Source organism: Corylus avellana, chromosome ca5, assembly GCF_901000735.1.
Source record: "Corylus avellana chromosome ca5, CavTom2PMs-1.0".
NCBI classification, from domain to species: domain Eukaryota; kingdom Viridiplantae; phylum Streptophyta; class Magnoliopsida; order Fagales; family Betulaceae; genus Corylus; species Corylus avellana.
The window spans coordinates 14,785,739-14,792,246 of record NC_081545.1 but is presented as its reverse complement, the minus strand read 5'-3'; positions in this window follow the sequence as shown (position 1 = coordinate 14,792,246).

Sequence of the window (6,508 nt, the reverse complement as noted above, 5' to 3'; positions counted from 1 at the left end):
ATTGGATATCCATTGTCTTTTATTAATCAAACGGATACATTGGATGCTTTTGGTTTAAGTTGGATATGTTTTGTGATTTGGACAATGGATGGATTCATTGAATCTTTCAATAGGTTAATTTTATCAACATTAGAATATGAATCGGATTTTATTGAAATTCGTATGTAGGAACAAACATAATAATGTCTGCTTTGATTTGGTGAGTGCAAATTCTGAAACCTTAGCATTTATCTTTTGATTAATTTTATTTGTTTTGATTTCAATTTAAAATTCACAAACAATTTGGAACTAGCTTAAGATAGAATTAGTTTAGATAGAAATTTATTTTTGCAACGCAATTCCTTGTGGATCGACCTCGCACTTGCACACGCTATATTGCATACGACTCGTGTGCTTGCGAGTAATTTTAAATTTGCACATCAACTGGTATTGGCCATAACCCTGTAGAGAAAAACAAACTCTTTCTTAGTTGACTATTCCATTACCCAAAACGGAAATAGATATATTATCCAAGTATAATCTTTTTAAGAAAAGATTCATACAAAATCAAGTCTTAAACAAATGTGGAAAATGATTTCGCATGTCCTGTTCCGCCTCCCATGATGCTTCCTCGACACCATTGCAAGTGCGAGGTTGAACCCACAGAGAACTATGTTTATGAAAACAAAATATACATACACCAATTAAATCTTAACCTAGTTCCAAAAGATTTATGATTTTGAATTGAGAATAAAAAAACATAAAATAAACAAAAGGAAAATTAATCAAAAAATAAAGCACTAAAGTTTTGGAATCCACACCCACCAAATCATAGCAACATATTCTCATGTTCATCAATATATATCTGAAGTTCTCACAATAAAAATTTTATGTATGTTCAACTTTGCTTCAAAGATTAATTAAATCATCCAATGAATCCGTTCCTTGCACAAATCACAAAAGATATCCAGTTTAAACCAAATGTATCTGTAAAACGAAACACAATGAATATCTCATATTTTGATAAAAGAAAACCTAAGCAATCAATTAAATGAAACTATCTCAAATCATCAAATGTATCCGTAAATCATAAAAGATATCAAATAATCATCCTACTAATTGAATTGAAGTAGAACAATTGAAATATTAAAACTCATAAAATCGGATAATATCAACTTACATGAAAATTGTTAAGTGCTAAAATATTTATATTTTCAGCCCTTAACTTACATGTTTTATTCCTTTAGTTTTAGTTAATTAGGCCATTTTAGTTCTTTTACGTGTTTTCTTTGATTTTGTAGGTCATCGGAAGAAAAAGAAGCAAACTCAGAAGTTTTGGACTGAAAATGAGCTATTTTGGATTTTGGAAGGCTTTGGTAGAGCGATCGATTGCAGGGGAGCTGCGATCGAGCGCACTACAGGTGAGGATGGCAACATGCAAGGCAACCACGATCGAGTGCAGGCACAAAGAGGATCGATCGCAGACCTGTGATCGATCACACACCTGTCAAAGGGATCGAAAGCACTGCGGCAAGTGATGGACAAGACAGCCGCCAGCCTTGTTATGGAAAGAGCACTTTTAGGGTTTTGTAGCTTAGTGCGAACTAGGGCTCAAACCCTACGATTTTTAGGGGTTCTAGAGTGTTCCTAAAGGCTTATAAATAGACCCTTAAGCCTCTAGAATAAATATACTTGGTGAGGAGAAGAATTGGAGCTCTTCAAGTTCAAGTTTCGGGTTTATTATTTTCCTTTCTTTCTTTTTTCTTTTTTTAATTTTATTTTATGAAGATGTTTAACATCAACTTTATGTGTAACTAATTTATTTAGTAGGGCTAGATTGAAGCCCTAGTTATGTTTAGTTAATATTCAATATTGGCGCCTTTGTGATGATCTTGTTGTGATATCTAAATTGATTAATGCCTGTTTTCATGAATTCCTCATATGCGTGTGCCTGATCAACATGTGCATGTGGTATGGACTAGTTAGTTAAATCAATTTGAATGACCGAGTCCTAGGTTTAACATAAGTAACAAAAGTAATCCACACCGGGTTCTTGCGTTAATCAACATGGAGAACCGGGTGTATACACCCATGCCCTAGGCCTCATGTGTTTGTTGATTTCCACAGAATATATGCTTTCCTGAAGAACAACTTAGTATACACCATGCTAAATCCTTTAGGAAAGAAAAGAGTTAGAGTAGACATCTATGCCTATCTCGTTGCTTAGGAAAATCTATAGCTTAAGGAGTATACACCTATGCCCTTAGGTTGACAAACATTAGACATACATAACATAATCAAAACATTGACATATTGATATATTAGCTAAATATAATTAGTGGTGGATATCAAATCCCTACCTTTTTATCATTATCAACTTAAATCCAATCTCTTGTTTTATTTTACTTTGGGAATTGATTTTAGACAAGATTTAGTAATCCTCGTGGGAATGACTCCGTATTTGCACACTATACTACTGTGTTGACCTCGTACACTTGCGGGTAAAACATCCAATTATTTGCCTGTTAATTTAGGTATGTAATTGTGAACAACAATGCCCTTAGGTTGACAAACATTAGATATACATAACACGATCAAAACATTGGCATATTGATATATTAGCTAATATAATTAGTGGTGGATATCAAAGCCCTACCTTTTTATCATTATCAACTTAAATCTAATCTCTTGTTTTATTTTACTTTGAGAATTTATTTTAGACAAGATTCAGCAATCCTCATGGGAATGACCCCATATTTGCACACTATACTACTGTGTTGACATCGTGCACTTGCGGGTAAAACATCCAATTATTTGCCTATTAATTTAGGTAGATAATTGTGAACAACAAAAATATGGTTGCTCTTCATCGATGAGGCTTCATGATAAGTGCCAAATATTTCAAATTTGGACCCCTTTATTTACATTAGTTAATCCTTTAGCTGTGCCGTTATTTAATATTTTGTATTAGTTTTGTGTTTTTAGTATTTTGTAGGTCGTTGAAGAAAAACTACTGCTTTAAAGGAAAAAAATGCAAAGTTTGGAAGAAAGCATACTTTGAGAAGATCTAGATAATGTGGTTAAGTTTAACCAAATCCAAGAAAAGGTTAAATCGGATTAAAGATTATATTAGACTAAAGTTCAGATTAGATAAAATTTCGGATTGGATTCAAATTCAAATTCTGCACATGTCTCAGTATTTTGACCATAACTTTCCGCTTAAATATCCAATTGAAGTGATTCAAGTGGCATTAGAAAGCTAACTCAAAATAATACAGTTCATTGTGAAATAGAATTTTCCTAATTCGGAAGGTTACTATGCCAAAATTGCCCCGCTATAAAAGGACACAAATCTGGACGAATCCTATTCCGATTTCAGACTTCTATTTTGACTGGAAGACAGACCTCCGAATTATCTAGGTTTAATAGGGCTTCTAAGACTTTCCTAAGCCTATCAATAGAGTTCTTTGCATTCAAGAAAAGATGTAGAATTTCAGAGAGCAAAATTATATAGTTTTGCTCCTTTTAGTTTAGGTTTTCTTTAGATGTAGGTTTTATTTTTATGTGGAGCTAAAATTTCAACTAAGGTTGGGGATAAAGCCTCACCGATAAAGAACATCAATACTTTCATGTAAGTCTTTATTTATCTGATTTTATTGGGTTTAATATTTCAATTGTTTTACATCTTTTCAATGTGTGGAGTGATTCTTGGATATCTTTTGTAATTTAATGATACATTTGATGATTTAAGATAATTTCACATAATTGATAGCTTAATTTTATTTGCCTAAATAATTGGATATCCCTTGTGATTTATTCTATGGATACATTTGGTGTTTTAATTAAGATTGGATATCTTTGGTGATTTACGGATACATCTGATGATTTAATTGATATTGGATTTCTCTTGTGATTTGTGCAATGAATAGATACATGTGATGGTTTTGATTAATTGTTTAAAGCATAGTAAAACATATCTAAGATTTTAATTGTGAGAACTTCAGATTAATATTGATAAACATGGAAGTATGTTGTTATGATTCAGTGAGTGTGAATTCCCAAACCATAGTATTTTATCTCTTAGTTTATTTTAATTAGTTTATGTTTGTCTTTTAATTTTTAAAACCAAAATTCAAAACCCTTTTGGAATTAGGTTAGGGTAAAATTGGTTTAGATTTAAATTGCTCTTTCAAAAATACAATTCTCTGTGGGTTCGACCTTGCACTTGCAATCCATTAAACTACAATCGATTCGTGCACTTGCGAGTAATTAAATTTGCATAACAAGTTTTTGGCGCCGTTGCCGGGGAATTGTTAATTTTTTTGAAATCAATTTATTTCTAGATTAGTTTTGTTTTTTCTACTAGTTATAATTAGGATTTTATTTTTGCAATTTGTTTTGTTTTAATCTTGTTACTAATAAAAAAATAAAAAGATTTTTCTTGTTGTTTTTTGTTTTGTTTTGTTTTTGGCTTGTTTTACAGTTCCGCCGCAGCACCGTCCGCACACCCCTGCTAGTGCGATCGATTGCAGCCCTGCTACGATTGAGCACACTCAGGGCTAAGAAAGCAAGCTCAAGCGCACCTGCGCTCGTTAACTGCCACATCTTCACTCAAGTGCGATCGAGCGCACATCAGCGTGATCAAGCGCACTCACAGCAAAGGCAGCAATTGCAGCAGTTTCGTATATCTTTGCCAAAAATTTATTTTTCATCCTTTTTGTGAGTTTTTGAATTTTAGTTTTAATTTTTTTATTGTGTTAGTTTTTTTTTTTTTAGTTTTTTTTTTATTTTATTTTATTTAAAAAAATGGTTGATGTGTTATGTGGGAAATTTGCATGCCAAAGAGTGAAGTGAAGTATGGATTTTCGATTTAATAATTTTAATAATTTCTCTGTATAACATGCTTCTCTAGTTGTAGGACACCGGCTCCTACCAACTACCCTCAAAATTTTTACCCACATGAATCATGTTCATACTGCTCCAATCCTTATCATCATTATAGTGATTGTCTATCCTGGGGACACGTTTCTAATTTTCCATATGAACAAATGAACACCAATTTCTCCAGTCTAGGGTTTGATTCAAATTCCAATTATTACAACTCAAACTGGAGCAACCAATCTAATTTCTCATGGTCAGCTCAGGCTACAGGAAATTACGCTCACCAATTTGATGAAGTGCACCACTCAGACTATCCGCAGTTCGATCACCAAGCTCAACTGCCTACTTATCAATCCATCACTCAAGTGCCACAACCTCTTCCACAAGAGTTATCATTGGAAGACACATTCAAAGCATGCATGCAAAATATGCATCAAGCTATACAAGAGCTCAAGACTTACAACTTACAACCGATTTGTGCACCTGCAGATCAATCCATTATTCAAATGCCACAGCCTACACCACAGTCATCAATGGAAGACATGATGAAAGCATTCATGCAATCAATTGATAAGAACATGCAAGAGATGAAGCAAGATATGAACAGACTCAATCAAGAGCTCAAAGTTGCCAATACTCATGCTACCGCGGGGATGGAAGAATGGATTGGCGAGAGTGAGAATGAACATCCATCTAAACATCAACTTGACCCAATGACTCAATATTGGGACAATGAGAGCATAGAGGATAACAATAAGGAAGAAGAGCTTCAAAGTTAGTTGATGGCTAAAGGACACTATATAATTGATGAGGATGAGTCTGAAAATTCTTATGATGAGCATGTCCAAGCCACCACCAACTTTGAAAGAGAGGAAAATGCTACATTAAATTATCTTCCTAAAGATGATATATGGCAACTTTGTCCAACTGCTCACATTGATAACTTAGATAGAAGAAAATACCAACTTAAGGCAAATAAGTCTATCTATGTTAGATTTATGAAGAAACGCGAAGCATCTCTGTTTTGTGAATATTGTTATAATCCCACTCACCACGAAAGCGAATGCCCATTCTTTTTACACTACGTAAGCATGATGGAGGATGATGCTAGCATATCTCATCATGAATTTGTCAAATCTTATTATGCTTCTCTAGCAATAGTGCAACATTTTCCAACTGCTCATGTTAATGACATAGGCGAGAGATTAGCCTAGTTCAGAGAAGCTAGAGTTGACCATCTTACATTGCCTAGCAATCATCCACTATATAAGGCATGTTCATATTGTTATAATCCTTATCACAAGAGAGAAGAGTGTCCGTTCATTCTAAACTACATGATTGATGAGGAGGAAATTGTGAATAACATTGAGGAGGAAGAAAAAGAAGAAGTTGAGCACACAGAGCAAGTTGAGCACTCTGAGCAAGTTGAGCACCCTAAGCAAGTTGAGCACCATGAAAACAATGAGTACTGAAGCTCCTGCCTGCATCACTGTCCCTCTTTAGACATATCAAGAGCCCAAAGCTTCATTGCCTGAATGTATCAAAGAGCCATCTTATGTCAAGATACTCAAGGACTTGTGCACACAAGCACACAAATCTAGGAACCACTTTCCTAAAAAGATCCTTCAAAGCAAGCAATTGTACATAA